Source organism: Papaver somniferum, unplaced genomic scaffold, assembly GCF_003573695.1.
Source record: "Papaver somniferum cultivar HN1 unplaced genomic scaffold, ASM357369v1 unplaced-scaffold_118, whole genome shotgun sequence".
In the NCBI taxonomy this organism is placed as follows: Eukaryota; Viridiplantae; Streptophyta; class Magnoliopsida; order Ranunculales; family Papaveraceae; genus Papaver; species Papaver somniferum.
Genome location: NW_020620825.1, coordinates 13028811 through 13050278, shown reverse-complemented (window position 1 = coordinate 13050278; position 21468 = coordinate 13028811). Strand labels below are relative to the sequence as shown.

The 21468-nt window shown below is 36.1% G+C and overlaps 1 long non-coding RNA gene across 1 annotated transcript; it reads left to right on the top strand.

Annotated features, from left to right (window-relative positions):
• The first annotated feature begins 6298 nt into the window (after window positions 1-6298).
• Window positions 6299-8090, top strand: LOC113330545. The gene is made up of 2 exons (XR_003350310.1): window positions 6299-6392; window positions 7789-8090. It is a non-coding gene; the product is annotated as an uncharacterized LOC113330545 (long non-coding RNA).
• The last annotated feature ends 13378 nt before the right edge of the window (window positions 8091-21468 follow it).

The following is a 21468-nucleotide window of genomic DNA, read 5'->3' as shown; positions in this document are numbered from 1 at the left end:
TGCAACCGAGAGAATGATCTCCCACTGTGGTCGCCAATCTGTAGATGAGGAAAAAAAATGCTGGTTTTTACGGAATTAAGGAGATGACCGTGTGGAGACTCCTTGAACCGAGCAAATGCTCAACCTCACACAGATGCACTGCAGGAAGGGAGTGCTTTAAGTTCGAGAAATCAATATGTAGGACTCCGGCCTAAACCAAGACAACGGTCGTTCCAGAGTCAATTCGGTCACAAGAGAGGATGGGCTGATCTGTAGGAAGAAAGCTGAGAAATGTGTGAGATCAATGGTGATCGAGATTGTAGGTGTGTTATGTATTCTGCGTAAGAAGGTTCTGAATGATTGAATTTACTCAGTTGAGAGTGATTGCTCAGACGATGAGTTCGTGTAGACGAAAGATTGTCTGTGTGAACTTGTCGAGAAATTCTTGTCTGTTTCAATCATGATTCAGAGGCCTTTTATATTACTGAATTGAAAACACCATGATCCCATGAAGTGTGACAGTTGTCGTATTCAAAGAGTGGGGAAGTGGAAAATCGTGTTGAAAACCAGTTTCTCATCGTGCGGAGACTTGGTTAACTTTCCACCCACTACTTTGCTAACTGCTCCAACTGATTGCACGACTTGCTCACAGTCTCATTATGTGTATGAACACACGTTCCGTAGACCTCCATACCAAAACCCTAGTTAATATCCCCCCATGTGACACGATTGATATCTCATGAATGTGGAGTCTGCAAGACAGGCTTGTATTTAGTTAGTCAGTTGCTGACTTTACGGGACTATGAGTCCTCGTATTGCTGAGCTGAACATAATCTGCAAATATTTTGGGACTCATGAATCGAACATGTCTGCTGAGATAAATAAAAAATCATTGTCGAATAAATGTTGATAACCTGAGCAAACTGTGCTGCTGAATAGCTGAATATTGATAGTTGAACCAGTATTCCTTAGTCTGAGCAAATATTGCTCATCTGAGCAAATGTTTCTCATCTAATGAATTATTGAATATTGGTAGTTGAACCAACATTCTTCAGCGTGAACAAATATTTTCCATTTGAGCGAATGTTGCTCATTTGATGAATTGTTGAATATTAACAATTGAACCAATATTCTTTGGTGTGAGCAGATGTTGCTTATTTGAACAAATGTTGCTCGTCTGAGCAAATGTTGATTTAAGATGCTGGCATCTGAGCCGAGCATAAAAATGTTGACCACAGGATCAACGTAAAATTGTTAATGTTTGAATCTGCTCAGAATTATGTTTTTTGCAGAGCCCTGGATTCGAAACCCTAATTTTGATCAATTGTTGAATTGATGATTTATTGAAAACTGTTCATGATATGAAGGAGGGACCGGCTACAAGGGATGATGAATTGAACGTGTATCTCCCAGATGCTCAAGTAAGAAAAATACCAAAGTCTCCTGAAGACCAGTTGGTGAAAAGATGATTAAATGCTGGTTTAATCATTTATTAAAATAGTGCTCGCGTGAGCGTCAGGTAGTAAAACCTGATTATGGAGAGATGGGGGACCGACCAAGGAGGCATGAGACAAGCCCTTGGTGATCATGGGACCAGTTGATGGTCGTTTGAGCAAACTCCAAGTTCTTTGGGAAGAGTTTGGACCCAATTATGAGCAATTGAGCAAATTAGGTCAAAATTGTTAAAACACGTGGGACCGGATCTTTGCAAGCCTCAGGGAAAGCCTTGGTCGGTCAAGGAGATATGCCCGTGTCGACATAATGTCCGTTTCTCAGTCCTGAGAGTTTCGATATTTTCTGATGCGCGTTTGAGCAACATTTTGAGAAAATATGAAGGATTCAGGGTTTTGCTGAAACTGGGGAATCTTCATGAGATGATAAAAAATAATTAATAAAACAGGGGATTGCAAGGTGTGGGACTGGCCACGGCTAGGGCATGACCGGCAAGCTAGCAAGCTCGGTCCCACAGCACCTTTCCCAATTTTATGTATTTTTCCTGATGTGAGGGAAATATCATGAAACTGAGGAATTTCATGAAGTTAAGGAACTTCCATGAGATTATGGAAATAATAATAATAAAATATGCAGTCATGAAATGTGGGACCGGCTATGGCCAAGGCATGGCCGGCCGTCCAAAGAGCCCGTCCCAAGGCACTTTTCCCAATTTTATTATATTTTCCATGATTTTAGGGAAATATCATAAAATCAAGAGGTTTGTTGAAACCAAGGAATTTGTTGAAATCGGGAAGTTTCCATGAGATGAGGGAAACATAAAAAATAATAACAATAAAATAAGGGGCGTGTGGGACCGGCTAGGGCATGACCGGCTGGCTAGGGCCCGGTCCCACGAGTTTCCCTAATTTTACATGATTTTCATGACTTGAGGGAAATTTCATGAATTCAAGGAATTTTCATGGGATGAGGGAAATAATAATAAAATAATAAGGAGTCATGAGGTGTGGGACCGGCCACGGTTAGTGAGCCCGGTCCCGTGACATCTTTTCTAATTTATTATTATTTCTTTGATACGAGGAAACACCATGAGACCGGGGAGTTTCTTCGAGACGAAGGAGATTTGCTCAAATGAAAGGATTTTCATGAGATCAGGGAAAATAATAAAAATATGATAAAATATAAAGTTGGGCGTGGGACTGGCCACGGCACGACCGACCGGCCGGTGGGCCTAGTCCCTAGCGCCTCGATTAATATTTTATTATTTATTATTTTCTTCCTATTTTGCATAGGTTCATCGTTTCTTCGTGTTTTGGAATGCTCGTTTGTGCATTCAGGTGCTTGTTTGTGCATTATTGCTGAGTACACTTGCACCATTTTGGTCGGGGCTTACTCGAGAGCTGCTCAGGTGCCCGTACGTTGAAGATTTATCACTAACCCGTGGAATTCTGCTGGGAAGAACCACAAATTGAAGTGACGAAATATTACGAAAAATCGTAGAATATTGTTGAATATTCAATTAAAGATTAGAGATAATTAAATGATGGCTCTATACTAGCAGGCATGCTGTCTAGGAGCATTAATTATCTGAGAATTGAGAGATATGAGCTTGTTGAAAAGTCATATTTCTCTTATATAGTCAGGGAAAACCTTGTTGCATCCTGAAGACGTTATTGCTCTATACTAGCAGGCATGCTGTTTAGGAGCCGTCCAATCTTTCGATTCTATATAAAAAAAATTACTGAAATTGCTCAGTATTCATGAGATGTGCCGTTGCCTCAGCTGAGAGACTACACATCTTCATATACTCTAAGAGACAGCATTCTCAGTCAGAGATTTTACGGCATGAGCTTTCATGCTTTAATGAGAGACATGAGCCTCAATACTCATCTGATTGTCGGATCAGGAACATGTATAATTATGGTTTTACGATTTTAACCGTTGTCGAAAATCCACCATATACAATCTCCTTCGTCTCAAGGAAACTCCCTAATCTCATGTTGTTTCCTCGTATCAAAGAAATAATAAACATTAGGAAAGGTGTCGTGGGAACGGGCCCACTAATCGGCCGGCCATGCCTTAGCCATGGCCGGTCCCACACCTCATGGTTTCATATTATTTTGTTATTTCTCTCATCCCCTAAAAATTCCCTGATTTCATGATATTTCCCTCAACTCATGAAAATTATGTAAAATTATGGAGAAAACTCACGGGACCGGGTTCATTGGCCGGCCGGCCGGCCATACCCTAGCCGTGGCCGGTCCCACACGCCCATGTCTTATTATTTTAATATTATTTGTTTCCCTCATCTCATGGAAACTCCTTCACTTCAAGGAAACTCCCTAGTTTCAGCAAACTCCTTGATTTCATGATATTTCCCTAAAATCATGAAAATAATATAAAATTAGGGAAAGTGTCATGGGACCGTGCTCATTGGACGGTAGGCCATGCCTTGGCCATATCCGGTCTCACACTTCATGACTCCCTATTTTATTTTTATTATTTCCATAATCTCATGGAAATTCCCTAACCTCATGAAATTCTTCAGTTTCATGGTATTTCCTTCACATCAGGGAAAATACTTAAAATTACACAAAATTGGGAAAGGTGTTGCGGGACCGAGCTTGCTAGCCGGCCGGTCATGCCCTAGCCACAGCTGGTCCCACAGCTTACAATCCCCTATTTTATTAATTATTTTTCATCATCTCATGAAGATTCCCCAGTTTCAGCAAAACCCTGAATCCTTCATATTTTCTCAAAATGTTGCTCAAACGCGCATCAGAAATAGTGAAACTCTCAGGACTGAGACATGGACATTATGGTGGCGTGGGCATGTCTCCTTGACCGACCAAGGACGACCCTAGGGCTTGCAAATATCCGGTCCCGCATGTTTTAATAATTTTGACCTAATTTGCTCAATTGCTCATATTGGGTCCAAACTCTTCTCAAACAACTTGGATTTTGCTCAAACGACCATCAGTTGGTCCCATGATCACCAAGAGCCGGTCCTGATGCCCCTTGGTCGGTCCTTCATCTCTCCATAATCAGGTTTTACCACCTAACGCTCACACGAGCATTATTTTAATAAGTGATTAAACCAGCATTTAATCTTTCTTTCACCAACTGTTCTTCAGGAGACTTTGGTATTTTGCTCATTTGAGCATCTAGGCGTTACATGGTCGACTTGTCATCCAATGTAGTCGGTCCCTCCTTCCCTCTGTGGTTGATTTTCAATAAATCATCAATTGTTCAAAATTAGGGTTTCGGATCCAGAGCTCTGCAAAAACATAATTCTGAGCAGATTCAAACACCAATAATTTTACGTCGATCCCGTGATCGACACTTTTATGATTATGCTCGGCCTAGCTGTCGATATCTTAAATTAATATTAAATATTTGGTCCTGCCATCAATAATTCATCAAATGAGCAACATTTTCTCAGACGAGCAATATTTGCTCAGACTAAGGAATACTGGTTCAACTATCAATATTCAACAATTCAGCAACATTTCCTCACCTTAAGTTATCAACATTTATTTGACAATATACCTTTGTCTCAGCAGACATGTTCAATTCATGAGTCTCAGAACATTTGCAAATCACGTTCGACTCAACAATACAAGGACTCATCGTCCCATAAAGTCAACAACTGACTCCGCAATCACGAGATGTCAATCATGTCACATGGGGGATATTAATTAGGGATTTGTTCTGGCGGTCTACGGCACATGTGTTCATACGCACAATGAGAATATGAGCAAGTCGTGCAATTAGTTGGAGGAGTTAGCAAAGTAGTGGGTGGAAAATTAACCAAGTCTCCGCACAATGAGCAACTGGTTTTGACACGATTTCCCACTTCCCCACTCTTTGATTTCAGCAACTATCACACTTCATGGGATCAAGGTGTTTACAATTCTGGCAATATAAATAAGTCTCTGAATCATGATTGAAAAACAAGAAAAAATATATGGTCAAAGCACACAAACAAGAGATTAAGAACCCAGCGTTCGATCAATCAGAATTTATCGTATTTTCTTCACGCAAAATACACAACACACCTACAATCTTTGATCACCATTGATCCCACATATTTCTCAGCTTCCCTCCTACAGATCGACCCATCCTCTCTTGCGACCGAATTGATTTTGGAACGACCATTGTCTTGGTTTAGGCAAGAGTCCTACAGATTGATCTCTCGAACTTAAAGCATTCCCTTCTTGCAGTGCATCTGTGTGAGGTTGAGAATTTGCTCAGTTCAAGGAGTCTCCTCCGCACGGTCATCTCCTTAATCCCGTAAAAACCAGCAAATCGTTTTCCCCATTCCCTTTATGAAAATTCCTCATTAATGTCTCTATTATAACATAATAAAATGGTGCGAGATTCGAAAACTCGCACTACGAGATACGACTCTCGTACCGAAGTCCATAAAAATATGAAGATTCCTAAATTTCTCTCGATAAAAAGTGTGCACGTACTTTCTGACGGCCAAAGGACTCCAAATATAGATTTTCCTTTTCAATATAAAATCTATATTTTTTATCTTCAAGAATTAGGGTCAACCACTAAAATCGGACATTGTATGAAGATTCCATAATGTTTTTTTATAGAATGACCTATAGCTGGTGTAATACCCTGTATTTTTAGTTACGGTTTCGGGTCGGGTTATACCCAAATTAACTAACCATGTGGTTTAGATCGTTTCTTTTGACTTAACCTAGGTGGGTTGCTTGAACTAGAAAATCTAGGTGTAAATAGAGTTACCTAATTAACTTTAATAATTAAATAAAATTAAGGGAAATGAAAAGATAAATAAAACAATTAAGTTAAATATAAATAGGGAGAAAGGTATTAGAGAAGGGGGAAAACTAAAAAGCTACGGAGAGGAAGAAGATGAATTGGATCTAGGGTTCTTTAGGAAAAAAATTTATTAGTAAAATCAGTGTAGGATCAATGAATTTGAGGTATAATGCGAAACCCTTTCTCTTTAGGTGTTTTCCTTTGATGTTCATTTTATATGATTTTGTTTTGTTATGATTAAGTAATTTATTTGAATAAATATGTATCTCTTGTTGACGATCAGGCTTCTCTTATTGATAGAAAACATGACTAGGTATCTCTTGTTAAAATTTGAGAATTTTCCAATGTTAATTCACCGTTGAATGTTTCTTGTCACTTGGATGATAGTTTATGAAAATTCTGGACAGTTTCGTGTTGCAGTGGTTTTTATGTTCTTAGGAAGTCTTGATGATGTTAAAATGATTTGAGGTCTTAACAAAGGTTATAGATAAATGTCTTATCTTTCATTTTGCATTGGTTTTGATTAATTTTAGATTAATATGAATTTATGGTGAATAGTTTGGTAAAATGATGTTATCTGCCTAGATTTTGTGATGCGTTTATAAAATCAATATCATTTGATTGAGCCATTAGTTTAATGTGAAATTTTTATATGTTTTACATAATTGTGTCAGAAATGTTACCTAAAGTTTTGAGGTTGATCGTATAATGTTATCATATGAAAATGATGATGTAAAATGTGTGTATTTAGCTTGAAAGAAATTTATGTTGTTAAGCCATGGTTGCTTGTGTTGTGTATAAAAGATATTTTAAAAATGAAATGAGTTCATGTTTTTCGTTACATGGAATATGGTTTCATGCTAACGGCGGGTAATGATCCCCGAGAGTTAAATGGGTAATGATCCCCATGGGAACTTGTGTTTCCCGACCATCGATGGCGGCTGTCCGTGTCGATAAACGATAGGTGGTGTACGAACCAAGGTTTTCGTACTTTGAATGAAACGGGTAATGATCCCCAAGAGCAGATGGGTATGATCCCCATAGGAACTTTTGTTCCTGACCATCAATGGAGGTTGTCCGTGCTGATAAACAATAGGTGGGTGTACGAACCAAGGTTTTCATACCGTGAACTCAAGGTTTGTTGGTGAGATGTTTTGAAATATAGATTAAATGATTTATTGGAAACATAATTGGTTTTATGAACTCATGAGTTGAAACTTAAATCCCAAAGGGATGATTAGTGTACAATAACAATGGTATTGTGGACTCGTGGTTTGTTGGTGACATTATTAATTTGTGAACCATGTGTCGAAATACAATTCAATGAATTGTTGAAAACATAATTGTGTTGTGAATCGATGATATTGTAAATTGGATTATTTGGATGATATATTATTGATATTTTGAGCTTGTTAATTGAACATATAATTGAATCCTCGAAGTTGTGCAAAGTCTCTTGATGTATGTTCTCTTTGATTGATTGATATTTCTTCGCATCTTTAGAGAATGGGGGTGCATTCTATTGAGCTGTCATCTCACCCCAATTGACATTCTTTGCAGATTTATTAGAGTTGCGCAGCGGAAGCTAGGAATGAGTATCTTAGTGATTGAATTGTTTATATTGTATTGTTTGAAATGTAATTTGAAATAATAAGTTTGTTGCAAATGTTGTTACAAATGATTAGAGAATACATATGTTTAGATTTATAATTGAAAGGATAAATTATGTTTGTTGTAATTAATAATTTATGAGAGTTATATGAATAAGTCTTTTTCCGTCCCGTAACGCTTCGAGTTCAGATCTCTATATGGATTTCACCCTGGTCCGGAACTCGGGGTGTTACAGCTGGACTTTTTTATGACACAAATTTAGTTCAAAGTTTTCGTATATTCATGCGTACTTCCGTATATTCAACCGTATAATGGGGATGCATATGCAATAGCGAAAGCACAGGAAGTAAAACTTACCAATTGTTCCTCAAACTGAGAAATGATTATTTTCCAAAATAACAAATTGAAGATCTTGATTAGTTCCGCAAACTTCCACACTGTCAACTTGAAAATCAAACTACTCACCTATAGAAACCTAAAATGTTGTCGTTCTAAAATATTTGTATCTTCATTGAAATTCATCGTTTATTCACTTGGTACATTAAGAGACTTGTGCTTGGATCCTTATTGGTTCATTGAGACTTGCCAAGCAAAGACGACACCCTCTTCTAGATCATTTTATAAAAAATCTTTGATGTTAGATAGTTGTCCCTTCTAGTAATTCCCAGATTCGGAATACATGTGGGGGACTCAATTCACACATACAAATGAGAAGCATCTCTGAAGTTCAACAATTTTACTAAGATTGCGATACACCTTACTCAACGAACAGTTGAATCTGTTGTGATAAAAAGCTTACTGATCAAAACCTTAATTTTAATTTGCCATTGACACCAAACATGCTTTTGGCATCCCCTAAACCTGCTTATCCAATATACACACACATGTGTGGCCTTACAAGATTGTTAATGCAAGCAATTCCTAAGATAAAATTTAGGTGCAATAAACTCTAAGTTAGAGTTCTCACGCATTCAAAACAGGATTTCGATCATCACAAGTTATTGACAAAGCGGTAACCCTATGAGATTAATCCAACTACATACCTCTCATGCCCTAGCATCAAGACAAAAATATGCTAATCAAATTCAATCCCAGATCAAGAAAGGCTCACAAGTTCTAAATCTCTCACGATAGGACTGCACAAGACCAAGTTGCGAACATGCTACCAGCTTACAACCTACAAGTTCAAATCAAGTATTTTCATACAAGATGAACTTTTTCGCAAGTAAAACATTGGCTTTGATCATGTATGCCTAGGGTTCTTCAGCAAGGGAAGATCAAATATTTTGTAGACGAGTACGCACCACCTATATGCTCACCATGCAACACTTATAATTCCATGTTGAGTATGATACTTAATGTAGATAGTGATTTTCTGACAACGACAAATCTAAGAAAAATGATTATTTGGGAGTTAGACAATTCGGTCTATAGTGCAATTGAGTCTCATGAACACGACTGAATTTTCACTCTCACAAACGCATCTCAGGCCCAAGCCTAAGATGAGACTCTATCCTAAGTCTAAGAAAAGATCGAGCCTAAGCCTAATATGACTCTCGAGCCTGAGCCTAAACCTAAGATGATACTCGACTATATGCCTCATACAAGATTCAAGCTTGAGCTCAAGTGGGAACTCAAGCTAGCCTCATGAGCGCAACCCGCGCTTCAACCACGACTAAGGCACGACTCGGCCTTAATTAAATAACGACGTTAAATCATGATGTTTAAAATTCACGAAACCGTGCTAGATATACTATGTACATCTGAACGTCATAAGAAGGCTCAAAACTCTACAACGTTTTCTGAGTCTTGAGCATATCTAAAGCCTATAACATATAAATCATGACATCTGAGATTCATGAGCTTATCTAAATTCAACAAAGTCTCTGAGTTGCGAACACATTCATGGTGCTCTACCTCCTTGTAGCTCGCAAGACCATTCACGGTACCCACAGAAGTAAATTAGGTTTATGCTCTCCTATAGACAGACATCAGGCCTCAGTTAACAGACGTCCTCGTCTGCGCTTTTAAAATAGGCGGACGACTGTACACTTGACCTTAGCCAAAAAAATCCTCGTGAAACGCCAAAACTTCCTCTGCTTCTATTGTGGATAAACGGCCATGCTAGGTTATCACTCGACCTCAGTTTAACTCGTGTCTCACACAAGATACATAAAAATATCCTATGTTACTTCGTGCTCTCCACATGGTCGACCATTATGTACAGGTATAAGTATTCCTCCTCCCCGGTCAACATCGACCATGAGAATATATCACCATATCAGATTCATATAATACATCACATGCGAAAGCTGAGTAAGTCACACGAATGAGGGGGCATCTTTAGGGTTTTGGTCTGGAGGTCTACGATTTGTGTAAGTATCAACCTAGTCACACAAAAAAGAATAATCGATGGAGGTTAAAAAGAGAAAACTACAGAGGATATACCCAACTCATTAATTTACCTTAGTTATTATACATGTAATCACAGATGAGGTGCTCGTAGATCTAAACCGACCCGAGACAGGGTTCGACAGCTATAAATAGACCAGCAATCGGTCACTCTAAACAGAACAACAAAACAATAACTTTAGCTACAACCTTCGTCTTTCTCGGAGCCTTCTTTGAACAACTAAGAGCTCTGACATCTCCCATCCATGTGGATGAAGCAGTCTTCGAACGTCCATAAACTTAGTTTAATGGAAGAGTGATCTTTCTCAACCTTCCACAATTCATATTAAACCCCAAAAACTTATCTTTAAACTTCAACCGTTTTTAGGTACCTATATGACATCGTTGTTGTCTATAATTATATTAATTATTGAATATTTTATTTTTATATATGCATCAATTCTTTCTATAAATTTCTTTTTCTTATCAAGTTTCGCCTCTTAATAATACATGGATTAATATCCATATAAGTCCGTTGCTAATTTGAAAACATTTTCAAGCATAATCTTACATACATAAGAGTGCAATTAGGTTCCAAGTCTACCTACAAACCACTACATGTTTTTTTCTAATATGAAACTAGTTTCAAGGATGTTGTAAGAGATTAAATTCCACATGGAATGCACAATTACATATACATGAAAAGAATTATTGTTACTTCAATATTTTCTAATTTCTTTGGAAAACAACCCCGACTGCAATTTTTTCACGCCTAGTTAGAAATTTAGCGACTTTTTGCCGAATTATTCCCTAATATTCACGAACTAATCTTTGCCATATAAAGTCTCCGTCCAATTGTAATCCAGGGTGATGAGCGACTAATACGAATCTGGGTATTATTCGGTCGTTGAATTCGTCTGCATAATCCTTACCCCCAAAGAGTTTTTTTCAAAAACTTTGACATGTGTACGAATTTGATTATGTGACCTGCAACTTCTTATGGTAAACCATCAACCACTGGGCCGGACTAGTTGGTTGGTACACATATCTTATACTCTTTCTGTATTTAAAAAAATAGATACTATCACTTTTTCACTCTGGCATATATCCATAAATCATGTAATCAACCAACGAACATGTTTTCCGTTCAATAATATATGCCGATTTTTTTTGTGACGCATTTGTCCATATAAAACGCATTAAACGTGAATTAACGAATTCCCAAACTACACCAGCATCACGCATTTTTGATCGCATAACCGATCAAATTCGCATTTTTCTTAGCCGGTTAATGCAATACTTTTACGGGTCAGAATTTTAGTCTAACGCCCAATTGCTAACTAGGAGGTTGCAGGGGGGCAAGGGATTTTTTTTTCACTTTCTTGTTTCATCTTTGATTGAAACCAAGAAATTCGAATCCTTATTATGAAATATTGTTTATTTATTAAGATGCCCCTGTGTCTAAGATTAGGGTTTACGCATCTTAGGAACCAAGTCTTCAATCTATACAAATAGAGGTTTAAGCCATTGTAATTTTACACACATGAATATAATTTCTCCCTTCTTCTTCCCCTATACTTTGTGTCTCTTATTCTTTGTCTTCTACTTCATAACAAGTTATCAATACGTAGTTCTAACCACTAAGTTATATATCATCAAGTCGGTATGTCTTGTTCCGAAACGAAGCTACTAGCTATAATCGACTTCCAAGATAAAGAAACCTTAAACGTCATCGTTAAGTACACCAAGCCCTCATCATAAAGCAGACGGTATGATCCATTGATTAACCTCAACATATCCACTATATACATAGTCCACGGTAAACTGTACATGCACAACTCCTTGTACAATAAATTTTTAAAGGTTTCATCTTCTTTATGTTATTAAATTAATTTTTTTATTACTATTTTATTAATTATATGTTGTGGTGATCAACTTAGTTAAACGAATAAGTTTGATTTTTCTTTCTTCTCTATTTATCTTTGTAGAGAAAGAAAAGTAAAATTCATCAGATGATGGTTTACGGTTTGCATTCTCCTAATGATACTGTAATCACCATACGTTGGTGTTGTCGTAATTTGACTACCATTACAGTAATAAATCACATGCATGGTTGAAAAACCTACGGCCAATTAAATTTGGTATCTTTATCCGTTAGATTTAAATCATGCGATTTTTATTTTTGGTTTCCATTTATTTATAAGAAACCATCCGTCAGACATAAAATGGATTTTCCATATGCAATGATGAAAACGACAATATCCTTTATTTTTCGATACATTTTTGTTAATTGTACAAGCCAATTGATATTGGTTTTTATCATCAATTCTCTACAACGAGATGTAAAAATTGGCATTCTAAGAACTTGTCAATTTTAATTACTGATTCATATTCCTTCAAGGAAATATTGATCAAACAAAAAGTAGATTTTTCTATACAAAGAATACAATAATTATTTCTTTATTTTTCTCAAAAGAATCATTTAAACCAATTGGAATTAAATTTCTCCATGGATCCTAAAAGGATGAGATTGGGTATTACGGTATTCACGATTGTAAACACCAATTGCTCCATTCCTGAGGGGTAATGAGCAAATTTTTTTATATTATTAGTATCTTCTTGGTGTGACTCTTTTTTCTGATGATAGTGTGTGCCCATGATGTAGCTGTGCCATGGATACATTTGGTGATCATGCTATCCATTGTGTGAATGAAATCGTCCCTAAATTCAGACACAATTTGGTTCGTGATGTGGTCATGGATATATGTAACAAAGAAGGTGTAGCTGCTAGAAAGGAGGCTTCTTTGGGATTTTTGGCGGATGGAAATGGCTTAAAACCAGCTGACATTCTTGTATATAACTAGGAGAACGGTCAAGACACTTGTTTTGATGTCACTGGGATTTCTCCCTTTACGGGTGGTGGTGTTCGTAGATTCGTTCCGGGACGTGCTGTTTCTGAGGCCATCAATCGCAAGCGCGCCAAATACTTGGACACATGCACATCTCATGGTTATAGTTTTGGGGTCTTAGTGTTTTCTACATTAGGCGAACTAGGAGATGATTTTTGTTGTTTTTTTGATCCGGGTGAGGAATTGCTTAGCTAATTATGATGTTAATTATTAGTATTATTTATTTATTTTTATTTATTTATTTTTTTCTTCCTTGTGCTAATCTCCAAGACTGAGATCGTTCAGCTTTATGTTCGAATACGGTAGGACATAAAATATCAATGGGTGCGCAGCCCATCTTGTTAGCCATTATCATTAGTGCTTGTAATGACTATATTGATATTGATCTTGATTTAATTTTCTTGATAAATAAAGTGTCCAATAACTTCAATCTAAACCATTATCTCGTTGGCCCTCGAGGTCACAAAATTATCGAATATTTGTTTGTATACTTTACATGCTTTTGGTTTTAACGTATAAGAAAAGAAAGAAAAAAAGTGTTCCAAAAGTAGTCCATGGTTGATGATAAATGTTTATTATGACTCTTGAAAAATCAGTATCTGTGGTACATTAAAACCCACAAATTATTATAAGTGTATTTCTTCGAGTAATTCAGATTATACTTTACGAAACTTGTTTTCGTATATGAGATGACAATTACTGCCAAAATCAGGGGGATACTCTATGCAATTAGAGGTTGGAATTAATTAACTTAAAGATTAAATCATTTCTCTCCATCATGATCAAATCAAAAAAGACTACCATTAAATAGGCGTGAAAAAAATCTCATTTAGCTTTCCAATAAGCTTATGCCTTTTGAAAAGGCAAATACAATCACATGTGGCAAGCATGTAGCATTTTTATATAGGTTACAAATATGCTCCAACAAATTTTATGATAATACGATTCACATTCTCAAAATTCATATTGAAAAGGCGAGGGTACCCAAATATACCTCAATCTAAAACTTTTCCTAATTATAAGTCCTTTCTCCGAAAGTGATTATCTATGGGACGAGTCGAGACAATACAACTAATCGATTCACACTTTGTGTGATCGTCTATGGATATGAGATCGAGACAATACAACAACGAAGTATGTTACTTGATAAAAAGGTTCGGACTTAACCAAACACAATAGGATTCACTTATCAAGTAAATATGAATTAACGTTCGTGTAGTTTACTTTAATTATAATAAAAAAAATTATAATGCGGAAATATAAAGTAAATGACACAACAAGATTTTGTTAACGAGGAAACCGCAAATGCATAAAAACCCGGGACCTTGTACAGAATTGAATACTCTCAGGATTAAGCCGCTACACAAAATTACACCAACTTCGTATATTTGAGACCAAGCAACTAAACCTATAGTTCACCTAGTTCCGTCTGTATTCCCACGCCTCCAACTTATAAATAAGTCACATACTTGGATCAATTCCTTTGGTTTGCATTCCAAACAGTAAAGGAACAACAAATTTGTTTGGTATCAAATATATTCAACCAAGTGATATGAGTTAGACAAAGGCTCTTCTGTTTATCTTAACATAAACTCCTTCGTCGGGTCCTTAGATCTATCTTATGTTCAATTACCGAAGTAATCGTTTAAGATTAAGCCAACAACATTCTTAATCCAAAGAATTATGTTGATTCCGATCTACTCAATTAATCAATCCAATCTACCACAAGTATAAACCGATTATTAATTGGATCCTCTTTTACCGAAACAAGTATTGTGCACACCAAAGATTATGAACCCACAAATCAGAAATCTTCAATATCTTCTTCGTCTTCAAATCTTCTTAGATCTTCAATATAAACCTGCACACAATCACTTGAATCTCTTATGATCAATCACGCACAGAACGGAGTCTGTTAACAATGGATTATCACAAGATCGTCTTTAGCACTAACAACAGTCTAAAGATCCCTGTCGAAATTTTGAACTAGTTTGAGTGAATCTTATATCAGAAGAGAAGATTCTCAAGCATAAACAAACTATGTGCAATCATATTTCAACCACTGTTAGTCAATTAAATCAATTAAAACAGAAGATAAACCGCAATTATCAAGTTTTCCACCAACGATACACACTAGAGCTTCTCAATCCCAAATAAGACTTTAAACTGAGCGGACGTAAGAGATTTCGCCTAATTAGGTTACTATCCTCTGCGAATAGGCGGTTACACCAGTAACCACAACAAAGAGGAAGTCTGTTGTTACAAAGGATTAGTTTGCTTGAAAGGGCAAACTTCAAGTATTTATAGACAAGGAAGTTTGGACACCAAGGAATTTCCAAAACCAAAAATATTCTCAGGATATTCATTAAAGCACAAATTCGGTTTCCACAATTCCTGGAAATGCTCTGTCCAAAAATAATGATCGAAATCTCTCGGAAAATATAATTAGTAAATGCACATTACCAATTCTTATATTTCCCTACAAAATGAAATTAATAACCTTAATTTAAAGATTCTTAACTTACTTATGTTTCGATCCCGGGATTTTCTTCCTTTAGCTATTAAGGAATAACTTTGAACAATTAAAGAAATAAACATTCACATCACGTGTTCAAAGTATGTCGACATCCTTACTTTGTAAGTTCTCTTTCACACTTACGACCTTTAAACCGATTTGCCACACTTCCAAACAAGTTTATAATTGGTCCATCCGACTTTCAAGAATTATGTGATTGATCCAACAAACATTGAATCACAATCATGGGTTTAATGGTTCTACCAAAACAAGTTTCGGTTCTACCTTCCATGTGAGTACTGTGCATGGTCACAATAGATTTCCAAAATTCGGTTGACTAGGTACTAGGATCGGTTACCCACATATATATGGTATCTAACTTATATGTGTTGCACATGTCCATAGGATCGGTTCCCATTTTCCTAAAAACGTGTTGCACATGTTCATAGGATCGGTTCCCCTTTATGTTATAAACCTTGTTGCACCCCATACAATGATCGGTTCCCCTTTTGTGATGTACCGCACCTCTTACAATGATCGATTCCCCTTTCCCAAGTTTGGTCAGACAAAACAAAAACCTGATCATACCGTCTCAGGTGATTACTTAAGATCGGTTTCACTAATAAAAGTCATACCAATACATAAGTCAGGCCTTTGTGAATAGTTCTACCAAGAACACAAACAAGTTGTGAGCGGTTATACTAAATCACACATATTGGTTGTTCATAAGATAAGCAATGAATAACAAAAATAATAACACCTGGCAATTTCCTTTTCGGTTCACAAACAAGTATATGAACTTACTTCCTTAGAACACATGTAAAACATTGTTCCCTAGGATGAAATCCTCACCTCATACCCATACATAATCACAATAGAATTCAAATGATTATGGCGATGTCTTATATACAAATTTTAATGGTTAAGCAATAAACCTCGTATTGTATTCCTTAATACTATGTCTATCTAGAGTTCAAATATGCTTCGCAGTTTTGTTTTCAATATGCACGACTTGAAAGATACGTCAAGGAATGAAACAGTTCAAGTCAAACATCACTAACCTCAAGTGGAAGGATGATTGTTGTCGTTGTAGCTCCCTGCTTTTTCACATCTTCAAGTCTTTGCAATACTTGTAATGTCTCATATCTTAATACTTTCAAGCTAACCTATACGAAGTTGACTCTAGTACATAATCAAGCGACTCTTAACATGAGTTTTGATTCACTAAAATATGACAACCAAACTTGACATACCAACGCTTGGTGGGTTCAACCGAGATATTCTCTAATAATCTCCCACTTTGTCAATTTTAGTGACAAAACTCTTACATCATATGGATGAACAAATTACAAGAATTCATTACACATAAGCTTGATTTCCGAATTCAACAACACAGTAAACTGCTTACATTCAATCCTTGAAAATGCCGGTGTTGACATTATAATAACAAAGCTAATACTCCCCCTAAGGAAGATAGGTAGATATTCAATCCGCACGTCTTTGTTATACCAATTCATATGACATGTTATTCCCTCTTAGTCTGTGCTTTCACTCTTTCGTTTAGATAAAACGTTTAAGCACCAATGTTCTTTTCCTTAGCGATACCAATCAATATAAAATCAATGCCAGTATCACTTGTTTACTCCATATATTTCTCCCTCTTTTTGTCACAAATTGACAAAGAAACGAAAAAAATAAAGGAAAACACGAAAAGAATCTTACAAATCTCAAAATAGACTTGCAATCTATAGAGTTAGGCGCGAGAGTTCCACACATCATGTTCTGATAACCAATATCAAAACCGAAACTACAAGTAGTTTTATTTTGATATGTTACCAAGGAAACAATTGTACGAAACAATTTTTCCAATTTAGTTTAGAAAAACAAAAATCAACTAAGCAACTAAGTCCCTTCGCTAAACCGATTGTTCAAAAACAACTGCTTAATTCGATAAGACTGAAATAAAGATAACTCTATTTTTCTCATCAGGTTCTAATTATCCACAAACTTAGACCTTTCAATTTTAAACAAGACAAGTACTAGGTTAGTTAACTAGTATTTCTTGTTAAGGCATTCGATTAGACTTGAATAACCGAAACCTCACTTCGATAAGTCTAACTAAGATCGGAATTAACTTAGTTTCTCTTATCCGGAATCGAATTGGACTAAACAACTCATCCAGTACACTTTTATTTCGTTAAACCATAAATAATTCATACAAACCAACATAAATCAACTTGCATAATTATTCACCTCAACCGAAAGCAACTGAAACAACATAGACATTAAAAGCACCGCAATTGCACCGAAGTTTTGTAAGCCTAAACAATTGATACCACACAATAAAGCAAGATAACAATAGTTTTTCTTAACCAAAACCGATTGAATCACACACATCCACACACACATCATGGAATAAACATCAAATGAACTGAAATTTTGTTAAGCAAAAGCAAAAAATATATATGAAATAAACTCGGGCTTTTCTTAAACAGGAAAACAATTAACTAACAAGATTGTTACCTCAAATTTCGCATCCACTTCTCCAATATGATTGCATCTTCGTCCAGGGAGAATTGATATCGAAATATCATCATGTTGTCATCCTTATGTAAAAATAAAAGAACAACAACAACCAACCTTTACCAGAGAAAGGTTGAAAATCGGTTTTAACAATTGCAAGCAAAAGTTGAAAACCGTCGAAACACATATGCTTTTATGCTAAACCAAAACCGTTTCAACATATTTTTCGCATATTGTTTCTACCAGAATCCCTAATGATTCTTTGATAAAGCCTACCAACATGGGCTAGAACTTAATCCTGCTATACCAAAAAGTCACCCAAACCACAAGGGTTCACAATATTATGAGATCGAATATCAAGGTCATGAAACTGAAATCAAACATCTCATAAATCAATTTGTAATACACCATAAATATTGAACATAAAATCAAGTATTGCAATTACCTCAATCTTGTAGGAAGTTAAATTATGAAAACAACACAAAAAGAATGAGGTCATTCCGAGTTCGGACGAAGAAGTTATGGACAAAACAGTTTTACACTTCTTCGTAAGGGGACCTCTCACTAGGATCGGTTCCCTCACCATGACATGGTACTAGGATCGATTCCCTCACCATGACAGGGTACTAGGATTGGTTCCCAAGACTTACTTGTGACAGATCACAACACTAAACTGTTTTCGACATAACTTTTGCATACGATGTCCGAATTCAGTGATTTTTGGCTCGTTTTAACCGTAAAAAAAAGAGATACACAAATATGATCAGTAGATATCAACATAATAACTCAAAATTAACGTTTCTATAAAAATATCAAATATATATAGATAAGGTATGAGTATATAAGAAAAGCAATCTCCCTAAAGATGTTAATTAGTCATATAATAATCGAGAGATCATGTGCTCAGTTTTCTCGTGTGCTTCTTCACCTTTCAAAATATTGAGCACCAAGGTGAGCATGCACATATCAACACAACTAGGTTGTGTTGAGTTGATCGTTGTCTTGTTTGTCACGAGTGACTAACACAAAATCATCATTCTTAACCTCTTGTTTGGTTTGTTTTCTCTTGTTCCATCTCTTGTTTTTCAACTTTGACTTGTGATGAAAAGTGTCATTATCACAACGTCCACTAGTACAAGAGATTTCAGACATAAAGTCTTTCTTTAGCCTTTCAAGAAGACTTTTGTAATTATTGTCACCAACAATTAACAACTGAGAGTCATTCTTGTGACTAACTTTTGGTCCCTTATTGGCTATGGAGGACTTCGGGACCCATTTAGAGTTGGGTTTCGCAGGAGAAGCTTTCTCCTTCATACCATTAGGATCATTGTCCTTTTGAATATTTTGTGAAACACCCTTTATCCAATTTGGAACATCAGATCTTGTTTTTGCATTTAAAACGTCATCTCTTTTTCTATAATTGGGTATTTTATGAGATGACATTGTCGAGTGATATGCAAAATTTGAACTATTATTATAATAATTCTTTTGCCTAAACTTAGGACAATATCGATCCGAGTTCTTACGAGGAGAAAACTTAGTCAATTCGTTTGATACAAAAGAAAGTTCATCTTGCATCTTACGAACTTTGCATCCCCATTGCAAGTGCCCTTTATTACCACAATAATAACAATGCTTGGTATAAATATACGAAGTATGAGTTTCAATGTTACCTTTTTGTGGATCCTCTTTCATTGGAGCTCGACGAGTTTTCTTCTTCTTTTTCTCTTTGTTTAACGTTGTTGCTTTCTTCGCATTAGTAGAAATGCTTTATTTGATTACTGCTGGTTGAACACTATTCTTAGGCTTGACAGACTTTTCTTTTTTACGAGAAATATGAGCATCTTTGTCATCAGTGGAAGCCTCTGGTTGAGAAGAATTTGTATCTTTAAAATTTTTTACCTCTTTGCTAATATTTGAAGCATCTATTCCCTTATAGCCCAATCCTCGTGTATCATAATGAATTCTACTTGCTTTTAACATTGAGGTTAACTTGTTTGAGCTTTCATTGGATTTTTTTAGTTCCAAATTTTCTTCTTCCAACATCTTGATTTTATCAAGAGCACTGGCTAGATCAGCCTCAATGCGTTTTTCCCGTGAGAGATATACACCTTCTTTCTCTTCAAAACTCTTTTGTTGAGAGTTAATCCTTGCATCAGATTCAACAAGTTTCTCTTCCAACAACTGAATTTTTTTCAAGAGCAGCGTCACGCTCCTTTTTTAACAGTTCTGCTTGAGAGAGACTAGCGTTTGCTTTTTCTTCAAGACCCTGAATTTGTTGAGAAGTATCTTCCCTCAATTTTTCGTTGTCTAGACGATGCCTTTCACATTCAGTAGTCTTTAATTGTAAAGTAACCAGAAGTTCCTTTATTTTCTCATTAGACACACTTAAGAGAATTTCGTTAGACAACAAGTGTTCACGATTCTCTTCCAACTTAGAGTTTGTAACCTCTGATTATGAAGGTGGTTTAACTACCTTTTGCGATACGTTAACTGAGTCTTTCAATAATTTTCTCTTTCGCTAAATCTTACTTTGACTCATTTCTTATAGGTTGGATCGCACCAAACACAGATTGTTAGATATTTTCGTGTTTGCCTGCTCTGATACCAATTGAAAAAGAGAGGGTTCCCAAATATACCTCAAGCTAAAACTTTTCCTACTTATAAGTCCTTTCTCTGAAAGTGATTTTCTATGGGCCGAGTCGAGACAATACAACTAATCGGTTCACACTTTGTGTGATCGTCTATGGATACGAGATTGAGACAATACAACAGTGAAGTATGTTACTTGATAAAAAGGTTTGGACTTAACCAAACACAATAGGATTCACTTATCATGTAAATATGAATTAACGTTCGTGTAATTTACTTTAATTATAATAAAACAATTATAATGCGGAAATATAAAGTAAATGACACAGCAAGATTTTGTTAACGAGGAAACCACAAATGCAGAAAAACCTCGGGACCTTGTACAGAATTGAATACTCTCAGGATTAATCCGCTACAAAAAATTACACCAACTTCGTATAGTTGAGACCAAGCAACTAAACCGATAGTTCACCTAGTTCCGTCTGTATTCCCACGCCTCTAACTTATAAATAAGTCACGTACTTGGATCAATTCCTTTGGTTCACATTCCAAACAGTAAAGGAACAACAAATCTGTTTGGTATCAACTCTATTCAACCAAGTGATATGAGTTAGACAAAGGATCTTCTGTTTATCTTAACATAAACTCCTTCGTCGGGTCCTTAGATCTATCTTATGTTCAATTACCGAAGTAATCGTT